The sequence below is a fragment of the Pristiophorus japonicus genome, chromosome Y (assembly GCF_044704955.1).
Source record: "Pristiophorus japonicus isolate sPriJap1 chromosome Y, sPriJap1.hap1, whole genome shotgun sequence".
Lineage (NCBI taxonomy): Eukaryota > Metazoa > Chordata > Chondrichthyes > Pristiophoridae > Pristiophorus > Pristiophorus japonicus.
In genome coordinates, this window is record NC_092011.1 from 11,552,315 (window position 1) to 11,575,690 (window position 23,376).

The window sequence follows — 23,376 nt, forward strand, 5'->3', positions numbered from 1 at the left end:
CCCTGTGTATTCAGGGTTAGGGTTATTGTACAGGATCCCTGTTTATTCAGGTTAAGGGTCAATGTACATGGTCCCTGTGTATTCAGGATAAGGGTTACTGTACAGGGTCCCTGTGTATTCAGGGTAAGGGTTACGGTACAGGGACCCTGTGTATTCAGGGTAAGGGTCACTGTACAGGATCCCTGTGTATTCAGCGTAAGGGTTACTGTACAGGGTCCCTGTGTATTCAGGGTAAGTGTCACTGTACAGGGTCCCTGTGTATTCAGGGTAAGGGTCACTGTACAGGTCCCTGTGTATTCAGGGTAAGGGTTACTGTACAGGGTCCCTGTGTATTCAGGGTAAATGTCACTGTACAGGGTCCCGGTGTATTCAGGGTAACGGTCACTGTACAGGTCCCTGTGTATTCAGGATAAAGGTTACTGTACAGGATCCCTGTGTATTCAGGGTAAGGGACGCTTACAGGGTCCCTGTGTATTCAGGTTAAGTGTCACTGCACAGTGTCCCTGTTTATTCAGGGTAAGTGTCACTGTACAGGTCCCTGTACATTCAGGGTAAGGGTCACTGTACATGGTCCCTGTTTATTCAGGGTAAGTGTCACTTTACAGGGCCCTGTGTATTGAGGGTAAGGGTTACTGTACAGGGTCCCTGTGTATTCAGGGTAAGGGTTATTGTACAGGATCCCTCTGTATTCATGTAAAGGGTTACTATACAGAGTCCATGTGTATTCAGGGTAAGGGTCAGTGTACAGGGTCCCTGTGTATTCAGGGTAAGGGTTACTGTACAGGGTCCCTGTGTATTCAGGGTAAGGGTTATTGTACAGGATCCCTGTGTATTCAGGGTAAGGGTCACTGTACAGGGTCCCTGTGTATTCAGGGTAAGGGTTACTGTACAGGGTCCCTGTGTATTCAGGGTAAGGGTTATTGTACAGGATCCCTGTGTATTCAGGGTAACGGTTACTGTAGAGGGTCCCTGTGTATTCAGGGTAAGTGTCAGTGTACAGGGTCCCTGTGAATTCAGGGTAAGGGTTACTGTATAGGGTTCCTGTGTATTCAGAGTAAGAGTTACTGTACAGGTTCCCTGTTTATTCAGGGTAAGGGATACTGTACAGGGTCCCTGTGTATTCAGGGTAAGGGTCACTGTACCCGTTCCCTCTGTATTCAGGGTAAGGTTTACTGTACAGGGACCTTGTGTATTCAGGGTAAGGGTCACTGTACAGGATACCTGTGTATTCAGTGTAAGGGTTACTGTACAGGGTCGCTGCATATTCAGGGTAAGTCTCACTGTAGAGGTAACCTGTGTATTCAGGTTAAGGGTCACTGTACAGGTCCCTGTGTATTCAGGATGAGAGTTACTGTACAGGGTCCCTGTGTATTCAGGGTAAGTGTCACTGTACAGGGTCCCTGTGTATTCAGGGTAAGGGTTACTGTACAGGGTCCATGTGTATTCAGGGTAAGGGTCTCTTACAGGGTCCCTGTGTATTCAGGTTAAGTGTCACTGTACAGTGTCCCTTTGTATTCAGGGTAAGGGTCACTGTACAGGTCCCTGTTTATTCAGGGTAATGGTCACTGTACAGGGTCCCAGTGTATTCAGGGTAAGGGTCGCTTACAGGGTCCCTGTGTATTCAGGTTAAGTTTCACTGTACAGGTTCCCTGTGTATTCAGGGTAAGGGTCACTGTATAGGTCCCTGTGTATTCAGGGTAAGGTTCACTGTACAGGGTCCCTGTGTATTCAGGGTAAGGGTTACTGTACAGGGTCTCTGTGTATTCAGGGTAAGGGTCACTGCACAGGGTACCTGTGTATTTAGGGTAAGGGTTATTGTACCGGGTCCCTGTGTATTCAGGGTAAAGTTTACTGTACAGAGTCCCTGTATATTCAGGATAAGGGTTACTGTACAGGGTCCCTGTGTATTCATGGTTAGGGTTACTGTACATGGACCGTGTATTCAGGGTAAGGAATACTGTACACGGTCCCTGTGTATTCAGGGTAAGATTTACTGTACAGGGTCCCTGTGTATTCAGGGTAAGCGCCAGTGTACAGTGTCCCTGCATATTCAGGGTAAGTTTTACTGTACAGGGTCCCTGTTTATTCAGGGTAAGGGTTACTGTACAGGGTCCCTGTGTATTCAGGGTAAAGGTTACTGTACAGGGTCCCTGTGTATTCAGGGTAATGTTTACTGTACACGGTCCCTGTGTATTCAGGCTAAGGGTTTCTGTACAGGGTCCCTGTGTATTCAAGTAAGGATCACTGTACAGCGTCCCTGTGTATTCATGGTAAGGGTCAGTGTAGAGTGTCCCTGTATATTCAGGTAAGGGTTACTGTACAGGGTGCCTGTTTATTCAGGGTAAGGGTTACTGTACAGGGTCCCTGTTTATTCAGTGTAAGGGTTACTGTACAGGGTCCCTGTGTATTCAGGGTAAGGGTCAGTGTACAGTGTCCCTGTGTATTCAGGGTAAGGGTTACTGTACAGTTCCCTGTGTATTCAGGGTAAGGGTTACTGTACAGTGTCCCTGTGTATTCAGGGTAAGGGTTACTGCACAGGGTCCATGTGTATTCAGGGTAAGGGTTACTGTATACGGTCCCTGTGTATTCAGGGTAAGGGTTACTGTACAGGGTCCCTGTGTATTCAGGGTAAGGGTTACTGTACAAGGTCCCCGTGTAAACGGTAAGGGTTACTGTACAGGGTCCCTGTGTATTCAGGGTAAGGGTCAGTGTACAGTGTCCCTGTGTATTCAGGGTAAGGGTTACTGTACAGGGTCCCTGTTTATTCAGGGTAAGGTTTACTGTTCATGATCCCTGTCTATTCAGGGTAAGGGTTTCTGTACAGGGTCCCTGTGTATTCAGGGTAAGGGTTATTTTAAACGGTCCCTGTGTATTCAGGGTAAGGTTTACTGTACAGGGTACCTGTGTATTCAGGGTAGGGGTTACTGTACAGGGTTCCTGTGTATTCAGGGTAAGGGTTACTGTATACGGTACCTCTGTATTCAGGGTAGGGGTTACTGTAAAGGGTCCCTGTGTATTCAGGGTAAGGGTTACTGTATACGGTCCCTGTGTATTCAGGGTAAGTATTACTGTACAGGGTCCCTGTGTATTCAGGGTAAGGATTACTGTACACGGTCCCCGTGTCAACGGTAAGGGTTACAGTACAGGGTCCCTGTGTATTCAGGGTAAGGGTCAGTGTACAGTGTCCCGGTGTATTCAGGGTAAGGGTTACTGTACAGGGTCCCTGTTTATTCAGGGTAAGGGTTATTGTACAGGGTCCCTGTGTATTCAGGGTAAGGGTTACTTTACAGGGTCCCTGTGTATTCAGGGTAAGAGTTACTGTACACGGTCCCTGTGTATTCAGGGTAAGGGTTATTGTTCAGGGTAACTGTGTATTCAGGGTAAGGTCAATGTACACGGTCCCTGTGTATTCAGGGTAAGGGACAGTTTACAGTGTGCCTGTGTATTCAGGGTAAGGGTTACTGTACAGGGTCCCTGTGTATTCAGGGTAAGGGTCACTGTGCAGTGTCCCTGTGTATTCAGGATAAAGTTTACTTTACAGGTTCTCTGTGTATTCAGGTTAAGCGTTACTGTACAGGGTCCCTGTGTATTCGAGGTAAGGTTTAATGTACACGGTCCCTGTGTATTCAGGGTAACGGTTACTGTACAGGGTCCCTGTTTATTCAGAGTAATTGTTACTGTACACGGTCCCTTTGTATTCAGGTAAGGGTTACTGTAGAGGGTCCCTGTGTATTCAGGGTAAGGGTTACTGTACAGGGTCCATGTGTATTCAGGGTAAGTGTTACTGTATACGGTCCCTGTGTATTCAGGGTAAGGGTTACTGTACAGGGTCCCTGTGTATTCCGGGTAAGGGTTACTGTACACGGTCCCCGTGTAAACGGTAAGGGTTACTGTACAGGGTTCCTGTGTATTCAGGGTAAGGGTCAGTGTACAGTGTCCCTGTGTATTCAGGGTAAGGGTTACTGTACAGGGTCCATGTGTATTCAGGGTAAGTGTTACTGTATACGGTCCCTGTGTATTCAGAGTAAGGGTTACTGTACAGTGTCCCTGTTTATTCAGGGTAAGAGTTACTGTACACGGTCCCTGTATATACAGGGTAAGGGTTACTGTACAGGGTCCCTGTGTATTCAGGGTAAGTGTCACTGTACAGGGTCCCTGTGTATTCAGGATAAGGATCAGTGCACAGGGTACCTCTGTATTCAGGGTAAGGATCACTGTACAGGGTCCCTGTGTATTCAGTGTAAGGATTACTGTACAGGGTCCCTGTATATTCAGGGTAAAGGTCACTGCACTGGGTCCCTGTGTATTCAGGATAAGGGTTACTGTAAAGGGTCCCTGTGTATTCAGGGTAAGGTTTACTGTACAGAGTCCCTGTGTATTCAGGGTAAGTTTTACTGTACAGAGTCCCTGTGTATTCAGGGTAAGGGTTACTGTACAGGGTCCCTGTGTATTCAGGGTAAGGATCACTGTACATGGTCCCTGAGTATTCAGGGTAAGGTACAGTGTACAGTGTCCCTGTGTATTCAGGGTAAGGGTTACTGTACAGGGTCCCTGTTTATTCAGGTAAGGGTTACTGTACAGGGTCCCTGTGTATTCAGGGTAAGGGTTACTGTACAGGGTCCCTGTGTATTCAGGGTAAGGGTCAGTGTACAGGTTCCCTGTGTATTCAGGGTAAGGTTTACTGTACAAGGTTCCTGTGTATTCAGGGTAACAGTTACTGTACAGGTTCCCTGTGTATTCAGGGTAAGGGTTACTCTACAGGGTCCCTGTGTATTCAGGGTAAGGGTCACTGTACCGGGTCCCTGTGTATTCAAGATAAGGGTTACTGTAAAGGGACGCTGTGTATTCAGGGTAAGGGTCACTGTATAGGATCCCTGTGTATTCAGGCTAAGGGTTACTGTACAGGGTACCTGTGTATTCAGGGTAAGTGACACTGTACAGAGTCCCTGTGTATTCAGGGTAAGGGATACTATACAGGTCCCTGTGTATTCAGGGTAAGGGTTACTGTACAGGGTCCCTGTGTATTCAGGGTAAGTGTCACTGTACAGGGTCCCTATGTATTCAGGGTAAGGGTCACTGTACAGGTCCCTGTGTATTCAGAGTAAGGGTTACTGTACAGGGTCCCTGTGTATTCAGGGTAAGGGTCGCTTACAGGGTCCCTGTGTATTCAGGTTAAGTGTCACTGTACAGGGTCCCTGTGTATTCAGGGTAAGGGTTATTGTACAGGGTACCTGTGTATTCAGGGTAAGGGATAATGTACACGGTCCCTGTGTATTCAGGGTAAGGGACAGTGTACAGTGTACCTGTGTATTCAGGGTAAGGGTTACTGTACAGGTTCCCTGTGTATTTAGGGTAAGGATCACTGTACATTGTCCCTGTGTATTCAGGATAAAGTTTACTGTACAGGTTCTCTGTGTATTCAGGTTAAGCGTTACTCTACAGGGTCCCTGCGTATTCGAGGTGAGGTTTAATGTACACGGTCCCTGTGTATTCAGGGTAAGGGTTACTGTACAGGGTCCCTGTTTATTCAGAGTAAGTGTTACTGTTCACGGTCCCTATGTATTCAGGGTAAGGGTTACTGTACAGGGTCCATGTGCATTCAGGGTAAGGGTTATTGTACAGGATCCCTGTGTATTCAGGGTAAGTGTTACTGTATACGGTCCCTGTGTATTCAGGGTAAGGGTTACTGTACAGGGTCCCTGTGTATTCAGGGTAAGGGTTACTGTACACGGTCCCCGTGTAAACGGTAAGGGTTACTGTACAGGGTTCCTGTGTATTCAGGGTAAGGGTCAGTGTACAGTGTCCCTGTTTATTCAGGGTAAGGTTTATTTTAAAGGGTCCCTGTTTATTCAGGGTAAGGTTTACTGTACAGTGTCCCTGTGTATTCAGGGTAAGGATTAGGGTACAGGGTCCCTGTGTATTCAGGGTAAGAGTTACAGTACACGGTCCCTGTATATTCAGGGTAAGGGTTAATGTACAGGGTCCCTGTTTATTCAGGGTAAGGTCTACTGTACAGGATCCCTGTGTATTCAGCGTAAGGGTTACTGTACACGGTCCCTGTCTATTCAGGGTAAGGGTCAGTGTACAGTGTCCCTGTGTATTCAGGATAAGGGTTACTGTACAGGGTCTCTGTATATCCAGGGTAAGGGCTACTGTACAGGGTCCCTGTCTATTCAGGGTATGGGTTAATGTACACGGTCCCTGTGTATTCAGGGTAAGGGTCAGTGTACAGTGTCCCTGTGTATTCAGGTTAAGGGTTACTGTACAGTGTCCCTGTGTATTCATGCTAAGGGTTACTGTACAGGGTACATGTGTATTCAGGGTAAGGGTTATTGTACATGGCACCTGTGTATTCAGGTTTAGGGTCGTGTACAGGGTCCCTGTGTATTCAGGGTAAGGGTTAATGTACAGGGTCCCTGTGTATTCAGGGTAAGGGTTACGGTACAGGGTCCCTGTGTATTCAGGGTAAGGGTCACTGTAAAGGATCCCTGTGTATTCAGCGTAAGGGTTACTGTACAGGGTCCCTGTGTATTCAGGGTAAGTGTCACTGTACAGGGTCCCTGTGTATTCAGGGTAAGGGTCACTGTACAGGTCCCTGTGTATTCATGGTAAGGGTTACTTTACAGGGTCCCTGTGTATTCAGGTTAAGTGTCACTGTACAGGGTCCCTGTGTATTCAGGATAACGGTCACTGTACAGGTCCCTGTGTATTCAAGGTAAGGGTTACTGTACAGGATCCCTGTGTATTCAGGGTAATGGATGCTTACAGGGTCCCTGTGTATTCAGGTTAAGTGTTACTGTACAGTGTCGCTATGTATTCAGGGTAAGTGTCACTGTACAGGTCCCTGTACATTCAGGGTAATGGTCACTGTACATGGTCCCTGTGTATTCAGGGTAAGTGTCACTGTACAGGGTCCCTGTGTATTGAGGGTAAGGGTTACTGTACAGGGTCCCTGTGTATTCAGGGTAAGGGATATTGTACAGGATCCCTCTGTTTTCAGGGTAAGGGTTACTGTACAGGGTCCCTGTGTATTCAGGGTAAGGGTCAGTGTACAAGGTTTCTGTGTATTCAGGGTAAGGTTTACTGTACAGGGTCCCTGTGTATTCAGGGTAAGGGTTATTGTACAGGATCCCTGTGTATTCAGGGTAAGGGTCACTGTACAGGGTCCCTGTGTATTCAGGGTAAGGGTCACTGTAAAGGATCCCTGTGTATTCAGCATAAGGGTTACTGTACAGGGTCCCTGTGTATTCAGGGTAAGTGTCACTGTACAGGGTCCCTGTGTATTCAGGGTAAGGGTCACTGTACAGGTCCCTGTGTATTCATGGTAAGGGTTACTTTACAGGGTCCCTGTGTATTCAGGTTAAGTGTCACTGTACAGGGTCCCTGTGTATTCAGGGTAAGGGTCACTGTACAGGTCCCTGTGTATTCAGGGTAAGGGTTACTTTACAGGGTCCCTGTGTATTCAGGGTAAGTGTCACTGTACAGGGTCCCTGTGTATTCAGGATAATGGACGCTTACAGGGTCCCTGTGTATTCAGGTTAAGTGTCACTGTACAGTGTCGCTATGTATTCAGGGTAAGTGTCACTGTACAGGTCCCTGTACATTCAGGGTAAGGGTCACTGTACATGGTCCCTGTGTATTCAGGGTAAGTGTCACTGTCCAGGGTCCCTGTGTATTGAGGGTAAGGGTTACTGTACAGGGTCACTGTGTATTCAGGGTAAGGGTTATTGTACAGGATCCCTCTGTTTTCAGGCTAAGGGTTACTGTACAGGGTCCCTGTGTATTCAGGGTAAGGGTCAGTGTACAGGGTTTCTGTGTATTCAGGGTAAGTTTTACTGTACAGAGTCCCTGTGTATTCAGGGTAAGGGTTACTGTACAGGGTCCCTGTGTATTCAGGGTAAGGATCACTGTACATGGTCCCTGTGTATTCAGGGTAAGGTTTACTGTACAGGGTCCCTGTGTATTCAGGGTAAGGGTCAGTGTACAGGTTCCCTGTGTATTCAGGGTAAGGTTTACTGTACAAGGTTCCTGTGTATTCAGGGTAACAGTTACTGTACAGGTTCCCTGTGTATTCAGGGTAAGGGTTACTCTACATGGTCCCTGTGTATTCAGGGTAAGGGTCACTGTACCGGGTCCCTGTGTATTCAAGATAAGGGTTACTGTAAAGGGACGCTGTGTATTCAGGGTAAGGGTCACTGTACAGGATCCCTGTGTATTCAGGGTAAGGGTTACTGTACAGGGTCCCTGTGTTTTCAGGGTAAGGGATACTATACAGGTCCCTGTGTATTCAGGGTAAGGGTTACTGTACAGGGTCCCTGTGTATTCAGGGTAAGTGTCACTGTACAGGGTCCCTATGTATTCAGGGTAAGGGTCACTGTACAGGTCCCTGTGTATTCAGAGTAAGGTTTACTGTACAGGGTCCCTGTGTATTCAGGATAAGGGTCGCTTACAGGGTCCCTCTGTATTCAGGTTAAGTGTCACTGTACAGGGTCCCTGTGTATTCAGGGTAAGGGTTATTGTACAGGGTACATGTGTATTCAGGGTAAGGGTTAATGTACACGGTCCCTATGTATTCAGGGTAAGGGACAGTGTACAGTGTACCTGTGTATTCAGGGTAAGGGTTACTGTACAGGTTCCCTGTGTATTTAGGGTAAGGGTCACTGTACATTGTCCCTGTGTATTCAGGATAAAGTTTACTGTACAGGTTCTCTGTGTATTCAGGTTAAGCGTTACTCTACAGGGTCCCTGCGTATTCGAGGTGAGGTTTAATGTACACGGTCCCTGTGTATTCAGGGTAAGGGTTACTGTACAGGGTCCCTGTTTATTCAGAGTAAGTGTTACTGTACACGGACCCTATGTATTCAGGGTAAGGGTTACTGTACAGGGTCCCTGTGTATTCAGGGTAAGGGTTATTGTACAGGATCCCTGTGTATTCAGGGTAAGTGTTACTGTATACGGTCCCTGTGTATTCAGGGTAAGGGTTACTGTACAGGGTCCCTGTGTATTCAGGGTAAGGGTTACTGTACACGGTCCCCGTGTAAACGGTAAGGGTTACTGTACAGGGTTCCTTTGTATTCAGGGTAAGGGTCAGTGTACAGTGTCCCTGTTTATTCAGGGTAAGGTTTATTTTAAAGGGTCCCTGTTTATTCAGGGTAAGGTTTACTGTACAGTGTCCCTGTGTATTCAGGGTAAGGATTACTGTACAGGGTCCCTGTGTATTCAGGGTAAGAGTTTCAGTACCCGGTCCTGTATATTCAGGTTAAGGGTTACTGTACAGGGTCCCTGTGTATTCAGGGTAAGGGTTAATGTACAGAGTCCCTGTGTATTCAGGGTAAGGTCTACTGTACAGGATCCCTGTGTATTCAGGGTAAGGGTTACTGTACACGGTCCCTGTCTATTCAGGGTAAGGGTCAGTTTACAGTGTCCCTGTGTATTCAGGATAAGGGTTACTGTACAGGGTCACTGTATATCCAGGGTAAGGGTTACTGTACAGGGTCCCTGTGTATTCAGGGTATGGGTTAATGTACACGGTCCCTGTGTATTCAGGGTAAGGGTCAGTGTACAGTGTCCCTGTGTATTCAGGTTAAGGGTTACTGTACAGTGTCCCTGTGTATTCATGCTAAGGGTTACTGTACGGGGTACATGTGTATTCAGGGTAAGGGTTATTGTACACGGCCCCTGTGTATTCAGGTTAAGGGTCGTGTACAGGGTCCCTGTGTATTCAGGGTATGGGTTAATGTACACGGTCCCTGTGTATTCAGGGTAAGGGTTACTGTACACGGTCCCTGTCTATTCAGGGTAAGGGTCAGTGTACAGTGTCCCTGTGTATTCAGGATAAGGGTTACTGTACAGGGTCACTGTATATCCAGGGTAAGGGTTACTGTACAGGGTCCCTGTGTATTCAGGGTATGGGTTAATGTACACGGTCCCTGTGTATTCAGGGTAAGGGTCACTGTAAAGGATCCCTGTGTATTCAGCGTAAGGGTTACTTTACAGGGTCCCTGTGTATTCAGGGTAAGTGTCACTGTACAGGGTCCCAGTGTATTCAGGGTAAGGGTCACTGTACAGGTCCCTGTGTATTCAGGGTAAGGGTTACTTTACAGGGTCCCTGTGTATTCAGGGTAAGTGTCACTGTACAGGGTCCCTGTGTATTCAGGATAACAGTCACTGTACAGGTCCCTGTACATTCAGGGTAAGGGTCACTGTACATGGTCCCTGTGTATTCAGGGTAAGTGTCACTGTACAGGGTCCCTGTGTATTGAGGGTAAGGGTTACTGTACAGGGTCCCTGTGTATTCAGGGTAAGGGTTATTGTACAGGATCCCTCTGTTTTCAGGGTAAGGGTTACTGTACAGGGTCCCTGTGTATTCAGGGTAAGGGTCAGTGTACAGGGTTTCTGTTTATTCAGGGTAAGGTTTACTGTTCAGAGTCCCTGTGTATTCAGGGTAAGGGTTATTGTACAGGATCCCTGTGTATTCAGGATAAGGGTCACTGTACAGGGTCCCTGTGTATTCAGGGTAAGGGTTACTGTACAGGGACCCTGTGTATTCAGGGTATGGGTTATTGTACAGGATCCCTGTGTATTCAGGGTAAGTGTCAGTGTATAGGTTCCCTGTGTATTCAAGGTAAGGTTTACTGTATAGGGTTCCTGTATATTCAGAGTAAGATTTACTGTACAGGTTCCCTGTTTATTAAGGGTAAGGGTTACTGTACAGGGTCCCTGTGTATTCAGGGTAAGGCTTAATGTACAGGGTCCCTGTGTATTCAGTGTAAGTGTTACTGTACAGGATCCCTGTGTATTCAGGGTAAGGGTTACTGTACACGGTCCCTGTCTATTCAGGGTAAGGGTCAGTGTACAGTGTCGCTGTGTATTCAGGATAAGGGTTACTGTACAGGGACCCTGTATATTCAGGGTAAGGGTTACTGTACAGGGTCCCTGTGTATTCAGCTTAAGGGTTACTGTACAGGATCCCTGTGTATTCATGCTAAGGGTTACTGTACAGGTTACATGTGTATTCAGAGTAAGGGTTATTGTACACGGCCCCTGTGTATTCAGGGTAAGGGTCAGAGTACAGGGTCCCTGTGTATTCAGGGTAACAGTTACTGTACAGGGTCCGTGTGTATTCAGGGTAAGGGTTACGGTACAGGGAACCTGTGTATTCAGGGTAAGGGTCACTGTACAGGATCCCTGTGTATTCAGCGTAAGGGTTACTGTACAGGTTCCCTGTGTATTCAGGGTGAGTGTCACTGTACTGGGTCCCTGTGTATTCAGGGTAAGGATCACTGTACAGGTCCCTGTGTATTCAGGGTAAGGGTTACTGTACAGGGTCCCTGTGTATTCAGGGTAACAGTCACTGTACAGGTGCCTGTGTATTCAGTGTAAGGGTTACTGTACAGGGTCCCTGTGTATTCAGGGTAAGTGTCACTGTACAGGGTCCCTGTGTATTCAGGGTAACGGTCACTGTACAGGTCCCTGTGTATTCAGTGTAAGGGTTACTGTACAGGATCCCTGTGTATTCAGGGTAAGGGATGCTTACAGGGTCCCTGTGTATTCAGGTTAAGTGTCACTGTACATTGTCCCTGTGTATTCAGGGTAAGTGTCACTGTACAGGTCCCTGTACATTCAGGGTAAGGGTCACTGTACATGGTCCCTGTGTATTCAGGGTAAGTGTCACTGTAATGGGTCCCTGTGTATTGAGGGTAAGGGTTACTGTACAGGGTCCCTGTGTATTCAGGGTAAGGGTTATTGTACAGGATCCCTCTGTATTCAGGGTAAGGGTTACTGTACATTGTCCCTGTGTATTCAGGGTAAGGGTCAGTGTACAGGGTCTCTGTGTATTCAGGGTAAGGGTTACTGTACAGGGTCCCTGTGTATTCAGGGTAAGGGTTATTGTACAGGATCCCTGTGTATTCAGGGTAAGGACAGTGTACAGGGTCCCTGTGTATTCAGGGTATGGGTTACTGTACACGGTCCCTGTGTATTCAGGGTAAGGGTCAGTGTACAGTGTCCCTCTGTATTCAGCTTAAGGGTTACTGTACAGCATCCCTGTGTATTCATGCTAAGGGTTACTGTACAGGTTACATGTGTATTCAGAGTAAGGGTTATTGTACACGGCCCCTGTGTATTCAGGGTAAGGGTCAGAGTACAGGGTCCCTGTGTATTCAGGATAACGGTTACTGTACAGGGTCCGTGTGTATTCAGGGTAAGGGTTACGGTACAGGGAACCTGTGTATTCAGGGTAAGGGTCACTGTACAGGATCCCTGTGTATTCAGCGTAAGGGTTACTGTACAGGGTCCCTGTGTATTCAGGGTAAGTGTCACTGTACTGGGTCCCTGTGTATTCAGGGTAAGGGTCACTGTACAGGTCCCTGTGTATTCAGGGTAAGGGTTACTGTACAGGGTCCCTGTGTATTCAGGGTAACAGTCACTGTACAGGTCCCTGTGTATTCAGTGTAAGGGTTACTGTACAGGGTCCCTGTGTATTCAGGGTAAGTGTCACTGTACAGGGTCCCTGTGTATTCAGGGTAACGGTCACTGTACAGGTCCCTGTGTATTCAGTGTACGGGTTACTGTACAGGATCCCTGTGTATTCAGGGTAAGGGATGCTTACAGGGTCCCTGTGTATTCAGGTTAAGTGTCACTGTACATTGTCCCTGTGTATTCAGGGTAAGTGTCACTGTACAGGTCCCTGTACATTCAGGGTAAGGGTCACTGTACATGGTCCCTGTGTATTCAGGGTAAGTGTCACTGTACAGGGTCCCTGTGTATTGAGGGTAAGGGTTACTGTACAGGGTCCCTGTGTATTCAGGGTAAGGGTTATTGTAAAGGATCCCTCTGTATTCAGGGTAAGGGTTACTGTACATGGTCCCTGTGTATTCAGGGTAAGGGTCAGTGTACAGGGTCTCTGTGTATTCAGGGTAAGGGTTACTGTACAGGGTCCCTGTGTATTCAGGGTAAGGGTTATTGTACAGGATCCCTGTGTATTCAGGGTAAGGTCACTGTACAGGGTCCCTGTGTATTCAGGGTAAGGTTACTGTACAGGGTCCCTGTTTATTCAGGGTAAGGGTTACTGTACAGGGTCCCTGTTTATTGAGGGTAAGGTTTACTGTACACGGTCCCTTTGTATTTAGGGTAAGTGTTACTGTACAGGGTCCCTGTGTATTCAGGGTAAGGATCACTGTACATGGTCCCTGTGTATTCCTGGTAAGGGTCAGTGTACAGTGTCCCTGTGTATTCAGGATAAGGGTTACTGTACAGGGTCCCTGTTTATTCAGGTAAGGTTACTGTACAGGGTCCCTGTGTATTCAGGGTAAGGGTTACTGTACAGGGTCCCTGTGTATTCAGGGTAATGGTCAGTGTACAGGTTCCCTGTGTATTCAGGGTAAGGTTTACTGTACAGGGTCCCTGTGTATTCAGGGTAAGTGTCACTGGATACAGGGTCCCTGTGTATTCAGGGTAAGGGTTACTGTACAGGGTCCATGTGTATTCAGGGTAAGGGTCACTGTACCGGGTCCCTGTGTATTCAAGATAAGGGTTACTGTAAAGGGACCCTGTTTATTCAGGGTAAGGGTCACTGTACAGGATCCCTGTGTATTCAGGGTAAGTGTTACTGTACTGGGTCTCTGTGTATTCAGGGTAAGTGACACTGTACAGGGTCCCTGTGTATTCAGGGTAAGGGATACTATACACGTCCCTGTGTATTCAGGGTAAGGGTTACTGTACAGGGTCCCTGTGTATTCAGGGTAAGTGTCACTGGATACAGGGTCCCTGTGTATTCCGGGTAAGGGTCACTGTACAGGGCCCTATGTATTCAGAGTAAGGGTTACTGTAAAGGGTCCCTGTGTATTCAGGGTAAGGGTCGCTTACAGGGTCCCTGTGTATTCAGGTTAAGTGACACTGTACAGGGACCCTGTGTATTCAGGGTAAGGGTCACTGTACAGATCCCTGTGTATTCAGGGTAAGGGTCACTGTACAGGATCCCTGTGTATTCAGGGTAAGGTTTACTGTAGAGGGTCTCTGTGTATTCAGGGTAAGGGTCACTGCACAGGGTACCTGTGTATTCAGGGTATGGGTTACTGTACATGGTCTCTGTGTATTCAGGGTAAGGGTCAGTGTACAGTGTCCCTGTGTATTCAGGGTAAGGGTTATTGTACAGGGTCCCTGTGTATTCAGGGTAAGGGTTATTGTTCAGGGTACCTGTGTATTCAGGGTAAGGTCAATGTACACGGTCCCTGTGTATTCAGGGTAAGGGACAGTTTACAGTGTGCCTGTGTATTCAGGGTAAGGGTTACTGTACAGGGTCCCTGTGTTTTCAGGGTAAGGGTCACTGTGCAGTGTCCCTGTGTATTCAGGATAAAGTTTACTGTACAGGTTCTCTGTGTATTCAGGTTAAGCGTTACTGTACAGGGTCCCTGTGTATTCGAGGTAAGGTTTAATGTACACGGTCCCTGTGTATTCAGGGTAACGGTTACTGTACAGGGTCCCTGTTTATTCAGAGTAATTGTTACTGTACACGGTCCCTTTGTATTCAGGTAAGGGTTACTGTAGAGGGTCCCTGTGTATTCAGGGTAAGGGTTACTGTACAGGGTCCATGTGTATTCAGGGTAAGTGTTACTGTATACGGTCCCTGTGTATTCAGGGTAAGGGTTACTGTACAGGGTCCCTGTGTATTCCGGGTAAGGGTTACTGTACACGGTCCCCGTGTAAACGGTAAGGGTTACTGTACAGGGTTCCTTTGTATTCAGGGTAAGGGTCAGTGTACAGTGTCCCTGTGTATTCAGGGTAATGGTTACTGTACAGGGACCCTGTTTATTCAGGGTAAGGGTTAATGTACAGTGTCCCTGTGTATTCAGAGTAAGGTTTACTGTACAGTGTCCCTGTTTATTCAGGGTAAGAGTTACTGTACACGGTCCCTGTATATACAGGTTAAGGGTTACTGTACAGGGTCCCTGTGTATTCAGGGTAAGTGTCACTGTACAGGGTCCCTGTGTATTCAGGATAAGGATCAGTGCACAGGGTACCTCTGTATTAAGGGTAAGGATCACTGTACAGGGTCCCTGTGTATTCAGTGTAAGGATTACTGTACAGGGTCCCTGTATATTCAGGGTAAAGGTCACTGCACTGGGTCCCTGTGTATTCAGGGTAAGGGTTACTGTAAAGGGTCCCTGTGTATTCAGGGTAAGGTTTACTGTACAGAGTCCCTGTGTATTCAGGGTAAGGGTTACTGTACAGGGTCCCTGTTTATTCAGGTAAGGGTTACTGTACAGGGTCCCTGTGTATTCAGGGTAAGGGTTACTGTACAGGGTCCCTGTGTATTCAGGGTAAGGGTCAGTGTACAGGTTCCCTGTGTATTCAGGGTAAGGTTTACTGTACAAGGTTCCTGTGTATTCAGGGTAACAGTTACTGTACAGGTTCCCTGTGTATTCAGGGTAAGGGTTACTCTACAGGGTCCCTGTGTATTCAGGGTAAGGGTCACTGTACCGGGTCCCTGTGTATTCAAGATAAGGGTTACTGTAAAGGGACGCTGTGTTTTCAGGGTAAGGGTCACTGTATAGGATCCCTGTGTATTCAGGGTAAGGTTTACTGTACAGGGTACCTGTGTATTCAGGGTAAGTGACACTGTACAGAGTCCCTGTGTATTCAGGGTAAGGGATACTATACAGGTCCCTGTGTATTCAGGGTAAGGGTTACTGTACAGGGTCCCTGTGTATTCAGGGTAAGTTTCACTGTACAGGGTCCCTATGTATTCAGGGTAAGGGTCACTGTACAGGTCCCTGTGTATTCAGAGTAAGGGTTACTGTACAGGGTCCCTGTGTATTCAGGGTAAGGGTCGCTTACAGGGTCCCTGTGTATTCAGGTTAAGTGTCACTGTACAGGGTCCCTGTGTATTCAGGGTAAGGGTTATTGTACAGGGTACCTGTGTATTCAGGGTAAGGGTTAATGTACACGGTCCCTGTGTATTCAGGGTAAGGGACAGTGTACAGTGTACCTGTGTATTCAGGGTAAGGGTTACTGTACAGGTTCCCTGTGTATTTAGGGTAAGGGTCACTGTACATTGTCCCTGTGTATTCAGGATAAAGTTTACTGTACAGGTTCTCTGTGTATTCAGGTTAAGCGTTACTCTACAGGGTCCCTGCGTATTTGAGGTGAGGTTTAATGTACACGGTCCCTGTGTATTCAGGGTAAGGGTTACTGTACAGGGTCCCTGTTTATTCAGAGTAAGTGTTACTGTACACGGTCCCTATGTATTCAGGGTAAGGGTTACTGTACAGGGTCCCTGTGTATTCAGGGTAAGGGTTATTGTACAGGATCCCTGTGTATTCAGGGTAAGTGTTACTGTATACGGTCCCTGTGTATTCAGGGTAAGGGTTACTGTACAGGGTCCCTGTGTATTCAGGGTAAGGGTTACTGTACACGGTCCCCGTGTAAACGGTAAGGGTTACTGTACAGGGTTCCTGTGTATTCAGGGTAAGGGTCTGTGTACAGTGTCCCTGTTTATTCAGGGTAAGGTTTATTTTAAAGGGTCCCTGTTTATTCAGGGTAAGGTTTACTGTACAGTGTCCCTGTGTATTCAGGGTAAGGATTAGGGTACAGGGTCCCTGTTTATTCAGGGTAAGAGTTACAGTACACGGTCCCTGTATATTCAGGGTAAGGGTTAATGTACAGGGTCCCTGTGTATTCAGGGTAAGGTCTACTGTACAGGATCCCTGTGTATTCAGCGTAAGGGTTACTGTACACGGTCCCTGTCTATTCAGGGTAAGGGTCAGTGTACAGTGTCCCTGTGTATTCAGGATAAGGGTTACTGTACAGGGTCTCTGTATATCCAGGGTAAGGGCTACTGTACAGGGTCCCTGTCTATTCAGGGTATGGGTTAATGTACACGGTCCCTGTGTATTCAGGGTAAGGGTCAGTGTACAGTGTCCCTGTGTATTCAGGTTAAGGGTTACTGTACAGTGTCCCTGTGTATTCATGCTAAGGGTTACTGTACAGGGTACATGTGTATTCAGGGTAAGGGTTATTGTACATGGCACCTGTGTATTCAGGTTTAGGGTCGTGTACAGGGTCCCTGTGTATTCAGGGTAAGGGTTAATGTACAGGGTCCCTGTGTATTCAGGGTAAGGGTTACTGTACACGGTCCCCGTGTAAACGGTAAGGGTTACTGTACAGGGATCCTGTGTATTCAGGGTAAGGGTCAGTGTACAGTGTCCCTGTTTATTCAGGGTAAGGTTTATTTTAAAGGGTCTCTGTTTATTCAGGGTAAGGTTTACTGTACAGTGTCCCTGTGTATTCAGGGTAAGGATTAGGGTACAGGGTCCCTGTGTATTCAGGGTAAGAGTTACAGTACACGGTCCCTGTATATTCAGGGTAAGGGTTAATGTACAGGGTCCCTGTGTATTCAGGGTAAGGTCTACTGTACAGGATCCCTGTGTATTCAGCGTAAGGGTTACTGTACACGGTCCCTGTCTATTCAGGGTAAGGGTCAGTGTACAGTGTCCCTGTGTATTCAGGATAAGGGTTACTGTACAGGGTCTCTGTATATCCAGGGTAAGGGCTAATGTACAGGGTCCCTGTCTATTCAGGGTATGGGTTAATGTACACGGTCCCTGTGTATTCAGGGTACGGGTCAGTGTACAGTGTCCCTGTGTATTCAGGTTAAGGGTTACTGTACAGTGTCCCTGTGTATTCATGCTAAGGGTTACTGTACAGGGTACATGTGTATTCAGGGTAAGGGTTATTGTACATGGCACCTGTGTATTCAGGTTTAGGGTCGTGTACAGGGTCCCTGTGTATTCAGGGTAAGGGTTAATGTACAGGGTCCCTGTGTATTCAGGGTAAGGGTTACGGTACAGGGTCCCTGTGTATTCAGGGTAAGGGTCACTGTAAAGGATCCCTGTGTATTCAGCGTAAGGGTTACTGTACAGGGTCCCTGTGTATTCAGGGTAAGTGTCACTGTACAGGGTCCCTGTGTATTCAGGGTAAGCATCACTGTACAGGTCCCTGTGTATTCATGGTAAGGGTTACTTTACAGGGTCCCTGTGTATTCAGGTTAAGTGTCACTGTACAGGGTCCCTGTGTATTCAGGATAACGGTCACTGTACAGGTCCCTGTGTATTCAAGGTAAGGGTTACTGTACAGGATCCCTGTGTATTCAGGGTAATGGATGCTTACAGGGTCCCTGTGTATTCAGGTTAAGTGTTACTGTACAGTGTCGCTATGTATTCAGGGTAAGTGTCACTGTACAGGTCCCTGTACATGCAGGGTAATGGTCACTGTACATGGTCCCTGTGTATTCAGGGTAAGTGTCACTGTACAGGGTCCCTGTGTATTGAGGGTAAGGGTTACTGTACAGGGTCCCTGTGTATTCAGGGTAAGGGTTATTGTACAGGATCCCTCTGTTTTCAGGGTAAGGGTTACTGTACAGGGTCCCTGTGTATTCAGGGTAAGGGTCAGTGTACAAGGTTTCTGTGTATTCAGGGTAAGGTTTACTGTACAGGGTCCCTGTGGATTCAGGGTAAGGGTTATTGTACAGGATCCCTGTGTATTCAGGGTAAGGGTCACTGTACAGGGTCCCTGTGTATTCAGGGTAAGGGTCACTGTAAAGGATCCCTGTGTATTCAGCGTAAGGGTTACTGTACACGGTCCCTGTCTATTCAGGGTAAGGGTCAGTGTACAGTGTCCCTGTGTATTCAGGATAAGGGTTACTGTACAGGGTCTCTGTATATCCAGGGTAAGGGCTACTGTACAGGGTCCCTGTCTATTCAGGGTATGGGTTAATGTACACGGTCCCTGTGTATTCAGGGTAAGGGTCAGTGTACAGTGTCCCTGTGTATTCAGGTTAAGGGTTACTGTACAGTGTCCCTGTGTATTCATGCTAAGGGTTACTGTACAGGGTACATGTGTATTCAGGGTAAGGGTTATTGTACATGGCACCTGTGTATTCAGGTTTAGGGTCGTGTACAGGGTCCCTGTGTATTCAGGGTAAGGGTTAATGTACAGGGTCCCTGTGTATTCAGGGTAAGGGTTACGGTACAGGGTCCCTGTGTATTCAGGGTAAGTGTCACTGTATAGGGTCCCTGTGTATTCAGGGTAAGGGTCACTGTACAGGTCCCTGTGTATTCATGGTAAGGGTTACTTTACAGGGTCCCTGTGTATTCAGGTTAAGTGTCACTGTACAGGGTCCCTGTGTATTCAGGATAACGGTCACTGTACAGGTCCCTGTGTATTCAAGGTAAAGGTTACTGTACAGGATCCCTGTGTATTCAGGGTAATGGACGCTTACAGGGTCCCTGTGTATTCAGGTTAAGTGTTACTGTACAGTGTCGCTATGTATTCAGGGTAAGTGTCACTGTACAGGTCCCTGTACATTCAGGGTAATGGTCACTGTACATGGTCCCTGTGTATTCAGGGTAAGTGTCACTGTACAGGGTCCCTGTGTATTGAGGGTAAGGGTTACTGTACAGGGTCCCTGTGTATTCAGGGTAAGGGTTATTGTACAGGATCCCTCTGTTTTCAGGGTAAGGGTTACTGTACAGGGTCCCTGTGTATTCAGGGTAAGGGTCAGTGTACAAGGTTTCTGTGTATTCAGGATAAGGTTTACTGTACAGGGTCCCTGTGTATTCAGGGTAAGGGTTATTGTACAGGATCCCTGTGTATTCAGGGTAAGGGTCACTGTACAGGGTCCCTGTGTATTCAGGGTAAGGGTCACTGTAAAGGATCCCTGTGTATTCAGCGTAAGGGTTACTGTACAGGGTCCCTGTGTATTCAGGGTATGTGTCACTGTACAGGGTCCCTGTGTATTCAGGGTAAGGGTCACTGTACAGGTCCCTGTGTATTCATGGTAAGGTTTACTTTACAGGGTCCCTGTGTATTCAGGTTAAGTGTCACTGTACAGGGTCCCTGTGTATTCAGGATAACGGTCACTGTACAGGTCCCTGTGTATTCAAGGTAAGGGTTACTGTACAGGATCCCTGTCTATTCAGGGTAATGGACGCTTACAGGGTCCCTGTGTATTCAGGTTAAGTGTTACTGTACAGTGTCGCTATGTATTCAGGGTAAGTGTCACTGTACAGGTCCCTGTACATTCAGGGTAATGGTCACTGTACATGGTCCCTGTGTATTCAGGGTAAGTGTCACTGTACAGGGTCCCTGTGTATTGAGGGTAAGGGTTACTGTACAGGGTCCCTGTGTATTCAGGGTAAGGGTTATTGTACAGGATCCCTCTGTTTTCAGGGTAAGGGTTACTGTACAGGGTCCCTGTGTATTCAGGGTAAGGGTCAGTGTACAAGGTTTCTGTGTATTCAGGGTAAGGTTTACTGTACAGGGTCCCTGTGTATTCAGGGTAAGGGTTATTGTACAGGATCCCTGTGTATTCAGGGTAAGGGTCACTGTACAGGGTACCTGTTTATTCAGGGTAAGGGTTACTGTACAGGGACCCTGTGTATTCAGGGTATGGGTTATTGTACAGGATCCCTGTGTATTCAGGGTAACGGTTACTGTAGAGGGTCCCTGTGTATTCAGGGTAAGTGTCAGTGTATAGGTTCCCTGTGTATTCAAGGTAAGGGTCACTGTACAGGCTCCCTGTGTATTCAGGGTAAGGGTTACTGTACAGGGACCCTGTTTATTCAGGTAAGGGTTACTGTACAGGGTCCCTGTGTATTCAGGGTAAGGGTTACTGTACAGGGTCCCTGTGTATTCAGGGTAAGGGTCACTGTACAGGGTCCCTGTGTATTAAGGGTAAGGGTTACTGTACAGGGTCCCTGTGTATTCAGGGTAAGGGTCAGTGTACAGGTTCCCTGTGTATTCAGGATAAGGTTTACTGTACAAGGTTCCTGTTTATTCAGGGTAACAGTTACTGTACAGGTTCCCTGTGTATTCAGGGTAAGGGTTACTCTACAGGGTCCCTGTGTATTCAGGGTAAGGATCACTGTACCGGGTCCCTGTGTATTCAAGATAAGGGTTACTGTAAAGGGACGCTGTGTATTCAGGGTAAGGGTCACTGTACAGGATCCCTGTGTATTCAGGGTAAGGGTTACTGTACAGGGTACCTGTGTATTCAGGGTAAGTGACACTGTACAGGGTCCCTGTGTATTCAGGGTAAGGGATACTATACAGGTCCCTGTGTATTCAGGGTAAGGGTTACTGTACAGGGTCCCTGTGTATTCAGGGTAAGTGTCACTGTACAGGGTCCCTGTGTATTCAGGGTAAGGGTCAGTGTACAGGTTCCCTATGTGTTCAGTGTAAGGTTTACTGTACAAGGTACCTGTGTATTCAGGGTAACAGTTACTGTACAGGTTCCCTGTGTATTCAGGGTAAGGGTTACTATACAGGTTCCCTGTGTATTTAGGGTAAGGGTCACTGTACATTGTCCCTGTGTATTCAGGATAAAGTTTACTGTACAGGTTCTCTGTGTATTCAGGTTAAGCGTTACTCTACAGGGTCCCTGCGTATTCGAGGTGAGGTTTAATGTACACGGTCCCTGTGTATTCAGGGTAAGGGTTACTGTACAGGGTCCCTGTTTATTCAGAGTAAGTGTTACTGTACACAGTCCATATGTATTCAGGGTAAGGGTTACTGTACAGTGTCCCTGTGTATTCAGGGTAAGGATTACTGTACAGGGTCCCTGTGTATTCAGGGTAAGAGTTACAGTACACGGTCCCTGTATATTCAGGGTAAGGGTTACTGTACAGGTTCCCTGTGTATTCAGGGTAAGGGCTAATGTGCAGAGTCCCTGTGTATTCAGGGTAAGGTCTACTGTACAGGATCCCTGTTTATTCAGGGTAAGGGTTACTGTACACGGTCCCTGTCTATTCAGGGTAAGGGTCAGTGTACAGTGTCCCTGTGTATTCAGGATAAGGGTTACTGTACAGGGTCACTGTATATCCAGGGTAAGGGCTACTGTACATGGTCCCTGTGTATTCAGGGTATGGGTTAATGTACACGGTCCCTGTGTATTCAGGTAAGGGTCAGTGTACAGTGTCCCTGTGTATTCAGGTTAAGGGTTACTGTACAGTGTCCCTGTGTATTCATGCTAAGGGTTACTGTACGGGGTACATGTGTATTCAGGGTAAGGGTTATTGTACACGGCCCCTGTGTATTCAGGTTAAGGGTCGTGTACAGGGTCCCTGTGTATTCAGGGTAAGGGTTAATGTACAGGGTCCCTGTGTATTCAGGGTAAGGGTTACGGTACAGGGTCCCTGTGTATTCAGGGTAAGGGTCACTGTAAAGGATCCCTGTGTATTCAGCGTAAAGGTTACTGTAAAGGGTCCCTGTGTATTCAGGGTAAGTGTCACTGTACAGGGTCCCTGTGTATTCAGGGTAAGGGTCACTGTACAGGTCCCTGTGTATTCAGGATAAGGGTTACTTTACAGGGTCCCTGTGTATTCAGGGTAAGTGTCACTGTACAGGGTCCCTGTGTATTCAGGATAACGGTCACTGTACAGGTCCCTGTGTATTCAGGGTAAGGGTTACTGTACAGGATCCCTGTGTATTCAGGGTAATGGATGCTTACAGGGTCCCTGTGTATTCAGGTTAAGTGTCACTGTACAGTGTCGCTATGTATTCAGGGTAAGTGTCACTGTACAGGTCCCTGTACATTCAGGGTAAGGGTCACTGTACATGGTCCCTGTGTATTCAGGGTAAGTGTCACTGTACAGGGTCCCTGTGTATTGAGGGTAAGGGTTACTGTACAGGGTCCCTGTGTATTCAGGGTAAGGGTTATTGTACAGGATCCCTGTGTATTCAGGGTAAGGGTCACTGTACAGGGTCCCTGTGTATTCAGGGTAAGGGTCAGTGTACAGGGTTTCTGTGTATTCAGGGTAAGATTTACTGTACAGGGTCCCTGTGTATTCAGGGTAAGGGTTATTGTACAGGATCCCTGTGTATTCAGGGTAAGGGTCACTGTACAGGGTCCCTGTGTATTCAGGGTAAGGGTTACTGTACAGGGACCCTGTGTATTCATGGTATAGGATATTGTACAGGATCCCTGTGTATTCAGGGTAACGGTTATTGTATAGGGTTCCTGTATATTCAGAGTAAGATTTACTGTACAGGTTCACTGTTTATTCAGGGTAAGGGTTACTGTACAGGGTCCCTGTGTATTCAGGGTAAGGGTCACTGTATAGGATCCCTGTGTATTCAGGGTAAGGGTTACTGTACAGGGTACCTGTGTATTCAGGGTAAGTGACACTGTACAGAGTCCCTGTGTATTCAGGGTAAGGGATACTATACAGGTCCCTGTGTATTCAGGGTAAGGGTTACTGTACAGGGTCCCTGTGTATTCAGGGTAAGTGTCACTGTACAGGGTCCCTGTGTATTCAGGTTAAGTGTCACTGTACAGGGTCCCTGTGTATTCAGGTTAAGGATTATTGTACAGGGTAC